The sequence below is a fragment of the Mesoplodon densirostris genome, chromosome 12 (assembly GCF_025265405.1).
Source record: "Mesoplodon densirostris isolate mMesDen1 chromosome 12, mMesDen1 primary haplotype, whole genome shotgun sequence".
Taxonomy (NCBI): Eukaryota; Metazoa; Chordata; class Mammalia; order Artiodactyla; family Ziphiidae; genus Mesoplodon; species Mesoplodon densirostris.
In genome coordinates this window covers 104036191-104050880 of record NC_082672.1, presented here as the reverse complement: position 1 = coordinate 104050880, position 14690 = coordinate 104036191, and the positions used below count along the sequence as shown (strand labels likewise).

Genomic DNA, 14690 nt, shown 5'->3' with positions numbered 1-14690 from the left:
CACTAACCTTGGGGCAGGGTTAGGTGAGCTCTTTGAAACTGGTAGGAACACCACTTTTTCCTCTTGTTCTTCCCTTTTTCCTGCCTGCAACACAGAAGTGATGGTTGAAGCTCTAAAGGACAGAACTCTGTGCACAGAAGATGGTGGAGCCAAAGGGCAGAAGGAGCCTGGCTCTCAGGTCATATCCTGAAGCTGCATCCCAGCTCTGCATGGTCTCTCTTCACACTTTTCTGTGAAAACCTAAATCCCTCATTTGTTTCAGCCACTGAGGCCAGGCAGTATTGTTGGCCTCAGGCTGTATTGCCGAGTTCTAACGGCTACAGAGGACAAAAATGGGATCACAAGTCCTGAAGTCCAAAGGCTCTGCCTATTCTTTCTTCTTTTTTCTTGTCTCTGCAGGAACCAGCATAGAGATTGTGCTTCAAGGTTGACGCCTGGCCATTTGGTGACAGTGCGGAGTGAGCGCTAAGACGTGTCTGGCTTTGTGCCATCACTTCCGTCATCTCCAATCCAACTGGATCTATAAGAATGAGGGAGGACATATGTCTCCTCACAGGGTTTATGGAAACTGATGGTGGCAGAAAAATAACTGGCAAGAAAACAGACTTCAATTCTCTGAAAGTTGGCGACCACCTGTTTTTCATTTCTTTAGATGTATTTCAAAGCAAAACTAGGAAATGGGTCCAGATCCCCAGTTTGGTAGCAACTTAGAGGTCTTGTGGTCCAATCTGCTGCTTGACCCCTGAGTCGCCTATAGGTTGTCTCTGAGAGGGAGATCAGCTCAGTGCGTTGTGACCACCTAGAGGGGTGGGAGGGAGAAGCAAGAGGGAGGGGATATGTAGATATATGTATATGTATAGCTAATTCACTTTGTCATATAGCAGAAACTAACACAACATTGTAAAGCAATTGTACTCCAATAAAGATGTTAAAAATAAAAACAGGACTATCATACAGAGTGAAGTAAGTCAGAAAGAGAAAAACAAATATATATTAACATATGTGGAATCTAGAAAAATGGTATAGATGATCTTATGTGCAAAGCAGAAATAGAGACACAGATGTAGAGAACAAATGTATGGTTCCAAGGGAGAAGGGGTGGTGGTGGGATGAATTGGGAGATTGGGATTGACATATATATACTATTTTTTTAATACTTTTTTAAACACCTTTATTGGAGTATAATTGCTTTACAATGGTGTGTTAGTTTCTGCTGTATAACAAAGTGAATCAGCTATACGTATACATATATCCCCATAGCTCCTCCCTCTTGCGTCTCCCTCCCACCCTCCCTATCCCACCCCTCTAAGTGGTCTCGAAGCACTGAGCTGATGTCCCTGTGCTATGTGGCTGCTTCCCACTAGCTATCTGTTTTACACTTGGTAGTGTATATATGTCCATGCCACTCTCTCACTTCATCCCAGCTTACCCTTCCCCCTCCCCATGTCCTCAAGTCCATTCTCTACGCCTGTGTCTTTATTCCTGTCCTGCCCCTAGGTTCTTCAGAACCATTAAAATTTTTTTTTCTAGATTCCATATATATGCATTAGCATACGGTATTTGTTTTTCTCTTTCTGACTTAATTCACTCCGTATGACAGTCTCTAGGTCCATCCACCTCACTACAAATAACTCAATTTCGTTTCTTTTTATGGCTGAGTAATATTCCATTGGACATATATACACTATTAATACTATGTATAAAATAGATAACTAATGAGAACATACTGTATAGCATAAGGAACTCCCCTCATTGCTGTGTGGTGACCTAAATGGGAAGAAAATCCAAAAAAGGAGATATATGTACATGTATAGCTGATTCACTTTGCTGTACAGCAGATACTAACACAACATTGTAAAGCAACTATATGCCAATAAAAATTCATTAAAAAAATAACAGGATCTGAACCCAGGTAGTATGATTCCCCCAAACCCACATTGTTTTTCACTAGTTGATGCTTCTCTAAAACAAAAACAAAAAGCACTCGATTGTAGCTATTATTATTACTACCCCTTTAAAAGGAGAAATCTGAAATTGTTGAACTCTTAAAAAGACAGGATTATAATGCTTTCTTGGTGGTGGTAGCGTTGTTATAAACAAACACTAAGTTGTTTTGTATGCCATCCTTCTGGATTGTATGACATTCTAAAGGGCGGTCTAGGCTTCTGAGGAGCTTAATGCCTCATATAGCAGATGATTATTGAAGGCATATTTTTAACTTGTTTGCTGCTCTGTTTATCCTTGGTCCATCGAGCTTTACCCAGGGAAATTAAATTCTTAATATCAGGCCAAATAAAAATTAAGAAGATACCTTTTCTTGAAACATGCACCTACACGGAAAAGCAGCATAACAGTGTTTAAAATCATGGACACTGAAGCAAGGCTGCCTGGGTTCAAATCTTTGCTTTGCTACTTTCTAGTGATTTTTATGAAATTGCTTAAACTCTCTGTGTCTCAGTAGCCACATCTGTAAAATGGGCTTATGGTAATAGTAATACCTGTCTCTAGAGTTGTTATAATAATTAAGTTACTTAATCCATGCAGGGTACTTAGAACTGCTTGGCACATAGTCACTGCTCAGTCAGTCTGAACTAGTATTACATACAGACCTTCCGTCCCACAGCACAAAGCTAAAAGAAAACAAAGGAAAGTCGTGGGGCATCAACTTCTGTTTTGGGTTATTCTTGTCTATAAGCCTTATTCTTTTTAAGTGAGTGAAAAAGAAATTTTGAGAGAGAGGGCTTCAGAAAATAGCTGTGGGGATTTTACTCAGCAAATTCCAGGGCTTAAGGACAAGGAAGTGTGACATTTTAATGAGTTATAAACACCAGGTGGTGCTGTAAACAAGTTCAGTAACAGGCTCTTCACCTCCCCTCTGGCTGCCTCTGGGCTGCCACTGCCCTGTGCCCTCTTGAGCTGAAGAGACCCAGAAATCCAAGCCTCTTTTTTTTCTTCTTCTTCTTTTTGAAACAATTCCAACACATAGGAAATGTGAAAATTCAAAGACAGTTACAAAAACTTGTGGTATACTTTAATTGTTTATAAGTTAACCCCTTTTAAAAATGATTCCACAAATAACATGTTTATTTCAGGAAACAGTTTGTATAGAGCAGTGTACATTATGTTTTAAGAAATGGAAAATCACTACTAGGTGCAATCCATAATTAAACTCACAGATAACTGTTAAAAATTAACATTTTAAACACCCCAAATTATAATAATTTGATGAATAACTTCCTTTGGGAATCCAACCAAATTTGTACATATGAGGCCCAAGTCAAATGGTCCCCTGCTTCCCCTTTACCAAGCTCCGGCTACACCTTTTGTGCAGAGAAAAGATTGGGCACATGACTTGGAATTCTGGTTGCTTGTCTGAACCTTCATTATAGCGGGGGTCAGAGTTTTCCTCATAGAGAAAACAAAACTGCTGGGTACTTTCCTAGCCTCTTATCCACCCACCTCTTCCAGGCCTGGCTTGTCACTCACTACCTTCTTGAGACTATCCATTTCCATACCTGCCCCAGAGCAGATGCCCTCCTAACACTTCCTCCCTCTTTGGTCCTCCTCTTGGGAATAGTATTTCCCAGACCAAAAGATAGCAGGAGGCCATGGGGAAAGAGAAGTAAGTTAATATTTATTGAACACCTACTATGGGCCAGGAACTGTCCTGGGTGCTTCATCTGCATCATCTCATAACAACCGTAAACCTAGTATCTGTCACCATTTTTTTCATGTGGGGGAAACATGCTTGGAGAAATTAGATATCTAAGGCTTCCAAAGTTAAACAGCTAGTTAGTGGCCAATGCTGCATGTTTTTTCTGTTATCCCCATGAGACTGAGAAGGAGGTCAGGACTAGCGGCTCAGATGGCGATGAATCTGCAGGGGATTCTTTCAGTCTGTGGCCACGTCTGGTCCATTTTATTAAGCCCAGCAACTCTTAAGCATGAACTCTTCTCTCTGACTCCCTTCCCACGGCTTTACTTAGTTCAGGCCTTTGTTAGCCTCTTCCTGTGGTACAGTCCAGACTTTGGAACCTGCTAGCTTAGGCTTCAATCCCAGCTTTACCTTTTACTGGGTGTGTGACCTTTGTCAAGTTGCTTGCCTTTGTCTTACCTCAGTTTCCTTATTTGTAAGACGGAGATAATGACATCTTTCTTAGGAAGGAAAATTGTGAGGTTGAAATGAAACCACATAAGTACTTATAGATCTCATCAAATCCCGTTCTCTCCCTTTTGCTTGGACTGCCTACTGATTCATCCATGCTACAAATATGTACTGTGCACCCACCATGTGCCAGGAATTCTTTTGGGCACATAGGATAGACCTGCTTCCTGCACTTGGAGAATTAGAGTGCATGGGGGAGACAGAAAATAAACAACGAGAAGCTAGATAAAAATATAATTTCAGATGGTGCTAAATGCTGGAAGAAAATAGAGCAAGGTCAATGGATAGAGATCTTTGGCTATCTTGTTTCCTCTGCACAGAATGCCCTGTCGCCACTGTGGAACTCTTACTTTTCAAGACCCCCTTCAAATGATCCCCTGCCCCCGTCTACGGCCATACCACCCTGAACGCGCCCGATCTTGTCTGATCTCGGAAGCTAAGCAGGGTCGGGCCCGGTTAGTACTTGGATGGGAGACCGCCTGGGAATACTGGGTGCTGTAGGCTTTTTGGCTCCCGCTGCGGCTCCGCCTTCTCCTTTAGACGCCCGCGGCGGTGGCCGCCAGCTCCACCCCCCGCCGGGCACAGCTGCAGGCCCCACCGCCTCCGGCCCCTCCCACCACAGCGCGCCAGAGGGGGCGCTCCATGCGGCCAGAAGGCGGCCCTACAAGGCGGCCGCACCCCAGACGCTCCCGGGGTGGCTGGCCCGGACCCAGACTCCGCCGCGGGCCCGGGTGCTGTCCGTGCGGTCCGCGAGCCCCTCGACCTGCACCTGGCCGCCCCCACCGGCGCCCAGCCCCGGCGCCGCCACCTGTCCGCCGGTGTGGCTCTCCACAGCTCCCTCCGGATAAAGGCCCCCATCCGCCGTTTCGCCACGGCCGGGGGCGGGAGCGGGGGCCGGGGCCGCTTCCCCGGGCCTGCCGGCCACCAGGGCGCTGGGTCCTGTGCTCGGCGGGTGCCGTGGGGGCAAGGGTGGCCTTGCTGGGGCTGAGGGGCCGTGCCGACTCAAAGATGGCTCCCAGTGGCTTCGGGCCAACGGCTGTCAGGCAGGAGGGCCGGCCAGGACTGCGGCTGGGCTGCGCCTAGCGCCCTGTGGGCGGGCAGGGGGGGATGGCCAAGGGACCGCGGGCCCCGGGCCCTGAAGCCTCCAGGGCGGCGTCCCTGTGAGCGTCAAGCGGGATCGGGGGCGAGGCGCCAATCGCCAACGGGCCTGGAGGGTGCCTCCCGCCCTGGGCTGCGAGGTCGGCCACCACTCCGCCACCCCCGGGTCCCCGAGCCCTCCTGTCGCCAGCCTGGGCGGGCAGTAGGGCCCTGACGGAGAGGGCTGGCCGCCGGGCTGGCAGAACAGCGCAAGCGCCAGCGAAGCTGGCCCTCAGGAGGCAGCCCGCGGCCCCTGCCGCCGTCTACGGCCATACCACCCTGAACGCGCCCGATCTCGTCTGATCTCGGAAGCTAAGTAGGGTCGGGCCTGGTTAGTACTTGGATGGGGGACCGCCTGGGAATACCGGGTGCTGTAGGCATTTTGCCTCCCGATGCGGCTCCGACAGAGGGGGCGCTCCATGCGGCCAGAAGGCGGCCCTGCAAGGCGGTCGCACCCCAGATGCTCCCGGGGTGGCTGGCCCGGACCCAGACTCCGCCACGGGCCCGGGTGCCGTCCGTGTGGCCCGCGAGCCCCTCGACCTGAACCTAGCCGCCCCCACCGCACCCAGCCCCGACGCCGCCACCTGTCCGCCAGTGTGCCTCTCCACAGCTCCCTCCGGATAAAGCGCCCCATCCGCCGTTTCGCCAGGGCCGGGGGCGGGAGCGGGGGCCGGGGCCGCTTCCCCGGGCCTGCCGGCCACCAGGGCGCTGGGTCCTGTGCTCGGCGGGTGCCGTGGGGGCAAGGGTGGGCTTGCTGGGGCTGAAGGGCCGTGCCGAATCAATGGTGGCTCCCAGTGGCTTCGGGCCAACGGCTGTCAGGCAGGAGGGCCGGCCCGGTCTGCGGCTGGGCTGTGCCTAGCGCCCCGTGGGCGGGCAGGGTTGGATGGCCAAGGGACTGCGGGCCCCGGGCCCGGAAGCCTCCGGGACCGCTTCCCTGTGAGCGACGTTCGGGATTTGGGGCGGGGCGCCAAGCGCTGAAGGGATTGCTGGGTCCCGCCCGCCCTGGGCTGGGAGGTCGCGCCCCCTCCGCCATGGCCTGGTACACGAGGCCTCCGTTCCCTTTCCTGGGCGGGTGGCGGGGCTCTGCCGGGGCGGGCTGGCCGCGGGGCTGGCGGTAAGGCGCAAGCGCAAGCGAAGCTGGGCCTCAAGAGGCAGCCCGCGGCCCCCGCCCCCGTCTACGGCCAGACCACCCTGAACGCGCCCGATCTCCTCTGATCTCGGAAGCTAAGCAGGGTCGGGCCCGGTTAGTACTTGGGAGACCGCCTGGGAATACCGGGTGCTGTAGGTTTTTTGCCTCCTGTTGCGGCTCCGCATTCTCCTTTAGTCGCCCGCAGCGGTGGCCGCCAGCTCCGTCCCCCGCCGGGCACCGCTGCAGGCCCCACCGGCTCCGGCCCCTCCCACCACAGCGCGCCAGAGGGGGTGCTCAATGCGGCAAGAAGGCGGCCCTGCAAGGCGGACGCACAACCAGACGCTCCCGGGGTGGCTGGCCCGGACCCAGACTCCGCCGCGGGCCCGGGTGACGTCGTGCGGCCCGTGAGACCCTCGACCTGCACCTGGCCGCCCCCACCGACGCCCAGCCCCGGCGCCGCCACCTGTCGGCCAGTGTGGCTCTCCACAGCTCCATCTGGATAAAGCACCCCCTCCGCCATTTCGTCACGGCGGAGGTCGGGAGCGGAAGCAGGGGCCAGGTCCGCTTCCCCGGGCCTGCCGGCCACCAGGGCGGGTGGTAGGTGTAGACGGTTACAGGTGCAGACGGTTCGACAGAACCTCTTTCTACGCTCTTGTAGCCAAGTCATGGCCACCAGTCAGACTGCCTCCTGGCCATCCTGCAGGGCACAGAGCTCAGCAAAGGGTATCCACCCCTTCTACAGCAATGTCAGTCGGCTCACCGGCTTTGGCGAGGTAAGGACCCGGCTTCCGTACCCTGCCCCACATGAATGTACAGCCCCGCCTGTTCCCTACAGATAAATACACACAAGATAAATGCAGCCCTCATGCCTTCTCCCCATCCTGTCCCTGCAGAAGGTGGTGGCAGAAATGAACCGCCTGGGCACGATGGTGGACTTGGCCCATGTCTCGGATTCTGTGGCACGGCGAGCCCTACAAGTGTCACAGGCACCTGTCATCTTCTCCCACTCAGCTGCCCGGGGTATGTGCAAGAACACTCGCAATGTTCCTGATGATATCCTGCAGCTTCTGGTGAGAGACTGCCCTGGCCCTCAAACCTAAAGCAAGAGATTCAAACCAGGAGCCCTTGAACCTGAGCCTCTTCTCTCTCCATTTCCTCAAACGCCAGGTTAAATATCTTCTGCCCCCAAAACCCACGGTCCACAGCCCCTGAACTCTTCAGCCCTAGGTGGGGGTCTAGGTGGTAAGATACTCCTCCAAACCCGGAAACCCAGGGCCAACACACCACCCAGGCCAGGGCTGCGGCTCCTCCATTCACACAAACCCAGAGAGGAGATGACTCTGACCTCAAAGCCAGGGATGAACACCTTCCTCACAGGGGCCGAGAGAGTGAACAGGCAGCTGGCTGTGCTGGGGGCCAAGCTGACTGTCCACGGGTCCGCCCCTGCAGAAGAAGAACGGTGGCATCCTGATGGTGCCCTTGTCCGAGTGGGTGCTGCAGTGCAACCCGTTAGCCAACGTGTCTACTGTGGCAGGTGAGCCTCACCCTGGGCTCTCTGAAAACTCGGATTTGGAGCTGAAGCTGGGTCCAAATTTAGGGAGGATTTCAGAAGAGCCCCAGTGGTTTGACCCACCTACTGGCAATAGGTACAGCACCCAAAAACCCAAGAATGGACAGTACACAGCACCTTGGTGCCACGTGGAACTGGAGCCACAGAATCAAAACTGCGATACGGATGGGTATCAGGGAGGCTGTCAGACACTGCTTTATGTCAAACACATAAAGAAGGTATCCACTATCAGAACCGTTGGTTGACTGACTTTTTTTCACATCTTTCTGACAAAATTCGTGACGTTGTGAGTACCACAAGCGTCATTACACTTCTGTTCAAGATGTAATCTCAGGCTCACAATCATTGTTTAGCTTCTGTATATTGCAGTGTACATAAAGGTCTGTATTAGTCTGGTTGGGCTGTTAGAGTGAAATACTATAGACTGAATGACTTAAACAGCAGAAATTTATTTTCTCACAGTTCTGGAGGGTGGAAGTCCAAGATTAAGGCATTGAATACCATAAGAATTGGTTTCTGGTGAGAATAATCTTCCTGGCTTGCTGACGGCTGTCTTCTTGCAGTGTCCTCACACGGCCTTTCCTCTACGAGCAGAGGGAGAGAGATCTCTGGAATCTATTCCCCTTCTTATAAGGACACCATCAGTCCCTGTCAGATTATTACCTCACCCATATGACTTCAGTTAACTTCAGTTACCTCCCTAAAGGACCTATCTCCTATCTTCTACAGTCAAATTAGGAGGGGCTCCAACATATAATTTTTCGGGGGACACAATTCAGTCCATAACAACAACTTAAGATAGCTTTCTCTGATTTTCAGTCTTTCACTAATACCTCCCTCTTTGTCTACGAGTTATTCAAGTTTCCTTAATTTTTTTTTTAATTTTCTTACATTATCCCTTCCCTTTAAATGCTGTCTTCACTTCTTAATTGGCATTTCTTGCAAATGAAGGCACCTTTCCTCACAATATATTGATTACTCTCCCCACTGTAACACAGCGTCTTCTCCCATGACTTTCCTGAAATGGTTCCACTTTTGTTCATAAAAGTTTAGCCATCCATTCAGATGCTTTATTTTCAGTTCCCATAGCATTTTGCCTTTGGGAAACAACTGACTCCATTAAATGGTGCTTCTTTTAAAACTACCTTCCTTTATGTTTTATAGCAATCTTATGATTTCTGTTGGCATACCACCTAGCTTCTTTCTGATCATTCTTTTTATTTTTATTTTTCAGTTGTTACTCTCCTCACTCCTTAGCGTTAGATACTACATACAGTTGGCCTTCTTCTCACCTCTTATATACTCTCTCTCTTACTCCAGCAGCTTTGTTTACCATTTAATATATTATCTGCCAGGCGCCTTCCATCTGTTACCAACATCTCTCCCTCTGTCTTTGTCATTTCCGCCTTCGCTATGCTCTCTCAGCTCTCGCAGGCAGATCTATTGAACACAGGAATCTCAGTGGAAAATACGAGTACGTTATTTTTCTACTGAGTAAAGCCCTTACAGATCACATGGTCCTGATCCATCTTGCAGCCACGTCATCTGGACTATTTGCCCTCCCATGTCACAATAGCAGAGGACCAGACAAGAGGGACACTGGCTCCTAATGACCTCAGCTCAGAAGTGATACACTTGATTCTGCTTCTTTGCCACTGGCCACAACGAATCAAAGGAAAACAGTTGAACTACAAAGGAGGACGAAAAATGTAGATAAGCACATAGGATATTTGATGAGCACTATCTCGAGGTGACATCACCTCCCATCAAACTTTTATTTCACAGAGAAAACACAGACTATAAAGCAAAAACACCCCAAACTACCTTCTTCTCTTTACGTCCAAGAATAGCTTTTTGACATAGTTTATAAATACCTATTCTCACTTCCTCAGTATCTTCCATTCATTTTCACACCTCATTGGTATTGTTAAGGTTTTCCTCTTTAGAGATTTTATTTTGGCCCCCTCCCATTAAAAAGCTGCCCCCCTTCCATTAAAAATTACTCTTGCTTGATGCCAAGTAACTCTCTAGTTACCTTTTCTCTCTTCCTAATTTCACAGTGCAGTTGATCAAAAATTGTATTTATTCTCATTGTCTGTATTTTCTTATCTTTATGTACCTCGTGACTCACACAATTTTGCTCTTTTCTTTTTTTTTTTTTTTTGCGGTATGCAGGCCTTTCACTGTTGTTTCCCATTGTGGAGCACAGGCTCCGGTGGCGCAGGCCCAGCCACCACGGCTCACGGGCCCAGCCGCTCCGCGGCATTTGGGATCTTCCCGGACCAGGGCACAAACCCATGTCCCCTGCATCGGCAGGCGGACTCCCAACCACTGCGCCACCAGGGAAGCCCTGCTCTTTTCTTCTTACTTATCTGCACTGGAATTGCATTCACCAACATTTAATTTGTGATTAAATTGAGTGAATATTGTTTGGTCATTCTGTCACCTTTCAGCAATGTTTGATTTTGTTGATCAAACTTGTCATCTCAGAAAAATCTTTCACCTTAACAACAGTAGCATCTTAACCTGCTACTTCTTCCTCCTGCCTCTGGACATCCTTATCTCTTTCATTGGGCACTCTCACTCTGCCCTCTGCCAAAAGATGTGTATTTCTCAGAAGCTCTCTTCTGCCCTTGATAGATGGTCTCATCTACTCTTGTGATTCCAGCCACCATATATATCACAGATCTTGACCTAAAACTTACATCTCTCTCTCCTGAGTCTCTTACAAACTTAGCTAATTGCCAACTGAACAACTCTGCCCAAATATAACATGGACACTTCAAATTAATTATGTGACGTTACTGAACGATTAATTTTACCTTCAATACTTACTTCCACTATTCATCTCTCTACATCATTTAGACCACCACTATTTGTACACTTGTCCAAGTTGGATACTGGGGGAACACGCAAGACTCTGGACTCTGACAACCCTCAGAATGGGAGAAAATAGTTGCAAACGAAGCAACTGACAAGGGATTCATCTCCAAAAAATATAAACATAAATAAATTTGTAAACTATATAAGCAACTCATGCAGATCAATATCCACAAAAACAACCCAATGAAACAATGGACGGAAGACGTAAATAGACATTTCTCCAAAGATGGCCAACAAACACATGAAAAGATGCTCAACATCACGAGTTATGAGAGAAATGCAAATCAACACTACAAGGAGGTATCACCTCACACCGGTCAGAATGGCCATCATCAAAAAATCTACAAACAATAAATGCTGGAGAGGATGTGGAGAAAACGGAACGCTCCTACACTGTTGGTGGGAGTGTAAATTGGTACAGCCACTAGGGAGAGCAGTATGGAGGTTCCTTAAAAAAACTACAAATAGAACTACCATATGACCCAGCAATCCCACTACTGGGCCTATACCCTGAGAAAACCATAATTCAAAAGGAGTCATGTACCAAAATGTTCACTGCAGCTCTATTTACAATAGCCAGGAGATGGAAACAACCTCAGTGTCCATCGTCGGATGAATGGATAAAGAAGATGTGGCACACATATACAGTGGAATATTACTCAGCCATAAAAAGAAACGAAATTGAGCTATTTGTAATGAGGTGGATGGACCTAGAGTCTGTCATACAGAGTGAAGGAAGTCAGAAAGAGAAAGACAAATACCGTATGCTAACACACACACACAACATATATATATATATATGGAATTGAAGAAAAAAAATGTCATGAAGAACCTAGGGGTAAGACAGGAATAAAGACACAGACCTACTAGAGAATGGACTTGGGGATATAGGGAGAGAGAAGGGTAAGCCATGACAAAGTGAGAGAGTGGCATGGACATATATACACTACCAAACGTAAAATGGATAGCTAGTGGGAAGCAGCCGTATAGCACAGAGAGATCAGCTCGGTGCTTTGTGACCACCTAGAGGGGTGGGATAGGGAGGGTGGGAGGGAGGGAGATGCAAGAGGGAAAGATATGGGAACTTATGTATAACTGATTCACTTTGGTATAAAGCAGAAACTAACACACCATTGTAAAGCCATTATACTCCAATAAAGATGTTAAAAAAAGAACACTTGTTTTTTCTTTTGTTTTGTTTTTTGTTTTTTACCTTTTAGTTTAAATTTTAGTTCCTGCCCCCAAACATCCATTAAGCCCCCAGGAGAAGGAAAAGGGGATGTGACTAGCAATAGAGAGAAACTTTCTTCACAACAATGGCCATGGCAAGCTTAGGCACTTTTGGTGAAATCTCTCTGGGAAGTACTGGCAGAGGAATAAAAGGCAAACTGACACAGAAGTATTGCCTGGTGTGCATTTCCAGGCTCTGCCTTCTTTCTCATGTCTTGGCGGCAGGTGGAGGAAGAGGAGAAAAGGTTAAAACTTTTGTATCAACCGGCAGAATAAGCTTATAACATCCTCTCACTAGCTCTGCATGGGTTCTAGTCTCTGCAGCACTACATAAGCTTTGCCCAAAGTAATGAACAGTTGAAAGTCCAATGTAATACTTCACCAAACAACTTAAAAATGCTTGCACACTGGAAAGGATTCAGTTGCAGAGAACACAAATGGACCCAGAGCAACTTTTGCCAAAAGAGAATATTGTGCTAAATGTACAGCCATAGCTCTTTTCCATATGAAGAAACAGTCAGAAGGATAAAAGAACTTGGTCAAAATCACACAAGCAAGTAGGACAGAATCTGGTCTGTCTGTCGTAAGGGTTGTGTTCTTTAACCACCAGGCTAGCTTTTCCCAAACCTGATGCATGCACAGAATAACTATACACCTCTGTTTGCCTTGACTATTCCCTGTTTATACGTATGCCTGCTGCAGTTTTTAATATTGCCCACTTTGACTCCCCAAAGCAACCGAGAACACACAATAATTTGGTCACTCTATCCATGGACCACTGTGGTGGGACTGCCCAGGAAGCTTAAAAGTGCAGCCTCCCGAGCCCTACTCCAGATCTAGAGAAGTTTTCTTAGGGTTGGCTCAAGAATCCAGGTACAAGTCTTTTTCAGTGCTTTTGTGAGTCTCTCGCTCTCGTAAGTTAATAAACCATTTATTCCGCCTTCCCCAGATGCCCAGCCAGGTCCTGTTAAGGTAGGAGTTCCCCCGCCACATCACAGGGATGCTCCCAGTCAAGTAATCTCTGGAGCCGTGGAGAATCTGAATGGTCTCATGCTGGCCCACCTGCCATGACAAACCTCCTCCAGAGCATTCCCCTTCACAGTTTACATTCTACCACTCCCAAAGGCAGTCCGCTCCAATGAGGCCTGACTTCGTCTGTCCTAACGTGTACCCGCTGATTCAAGCAGTTTAGGAAGAGAAGGTGCTGTGCTTCTCAACCACGGTGGCCCAACCTCTAAAATGGTAGTCGAAGCAGTCTCTACCTCCTGGGAACAACGCCTCTGCAACAGCCCCATTAAACGAATGTCCCATCTTTGCTTTTTCAGGGTCGGCCAACGGGGAGTCCCCTCCTCAAGAAGGTTCTCTCTCATTGCCACACTATCAGAGGCTGCCCCGAATGTGCTTGCTTCCTGTGGGCCTGATCAGGCTAAGGGCAGAGTTGTCTCTTTCCTGCTCTGAGGCGGACCGAATCGCCTTAGTAACACCTCTTCACACTGTTGACCATGCTTCTCACGGGGGCTGCTGCTGAGTCTTTATCTCATCCTTTCATGGTGGAGAGAGAGGATTCTAATGACTTTTACTTCTAGGGGAGAGGGGCCTGTAGCGATTATGTTGTCATTTTGTATTATGTCCTTTTGTCATGAATTTGTTTTCAATTTCATGTTAAAATGGGCCCACCATTCCCACTTTGTGAGGTCATTCAGCACCCGCATTTTGCACCTTTAACATCTCTCTCAGTATCACTTGGAAATGTTTGAAATGGCAGGAGCTTGTCCTCACATTCCTATCAGCTGTAAACCCGGAGCCCCGACATGAACCTAACCATTGAGCAGAACGCCTCTCCACTACCTGTGTACCACTGCGAAGGCCCCTTAACCTCTTGGTTTTTTTAAGTCCTCAGTTGTAAAAATTTCAGGGTGCGATGAATTTATATTGGGGGCAGGACAAGGTCGAGAAGAGTGTGTCTTTGCTTTTATTCTTCCAAACTGGAATGTCTTCCCTCTCTTCCCCATGGGTCCAAATCTCACTTGTCCTTCAGGCCCACTGCAAAGGAGCCTTCCCTGATTCCCCAGTCCACACAAATCTCTGCCTCTTAGGGTAAGTGCCATACAACCTAGCTGTCTCGTCTCTTACGTTAATCTTGCCTCTCAAGCCAATCACAGAATGTGGGTCTCTCTTGCCCTCCTGTGGCCCCTGGGGCTGTGCCAGACCACCAGCACGCCCCACCTGGGGTGTCTACTAGACTACGGCATTGGTGGGGAGGCCCAGGTGTGAGGGGCCAGGCAGAGTACCTCTGCCTCTACCCTGTTCTCCTCCAAAAAACTGCCCCTCCTCCTGAAGCCTGCCCCTCAAGTCACAGGTTCCATATATGACCTCACTGGGTAGTGATGCCCTCACAGGCCTTCTCACAGATTCCATGGTAACAGATTCCATGGTAACTGACAACCAAACAGATTCGCATCTGGTGGAGAACTGGTAGGGAAGTTTCTCTGACTGTCAGAGACAATGTCGGATTTCATAGGCTATATATACTCAACCCTGTGCTCTGTTCCCTGGGTGGGCAGTGCAGCAGGTAC

At 48.8% G+C, this 14690-nt stretch overlaps 2 non-coding genes and 1 pseudogene across 2 annotated transcripts; all 3 read left to right on the top strand.

Moving 5' to 3' along the window:
* Positions 1-4550: 4550 nt before the first annotated feature.
* On the top strand, positions 4551-4669 carry LOC132500444 (5S ribosomal RNA). Its single transcript, XR_009534036.1, has one exon. It is a non-coding gene; the product is annotated as a 5S ribosomal RNA (ribosomal RNA).
* Positions 4670-5563: 894 nt separating this feature from the next.
* LOC132500433 (5S ribosomal RNA) lies at positions 5564-5682 on the top strand. Its single transcript, XR_009534030.1, has one exon. It is a non-coding gene; the product is annotated as a 5S ribosomal RNA (ribosomal RNA).
* A 793-nt stretch (positions 5683-6475) lies between these two features.
* LOC132500455 (5S ribosomal RNA) lies at positions 6476-6590 on the top strand (annotated as a pseudogene).
* Positions 6591-14690: the final 8100 nt, after the last annotated feature.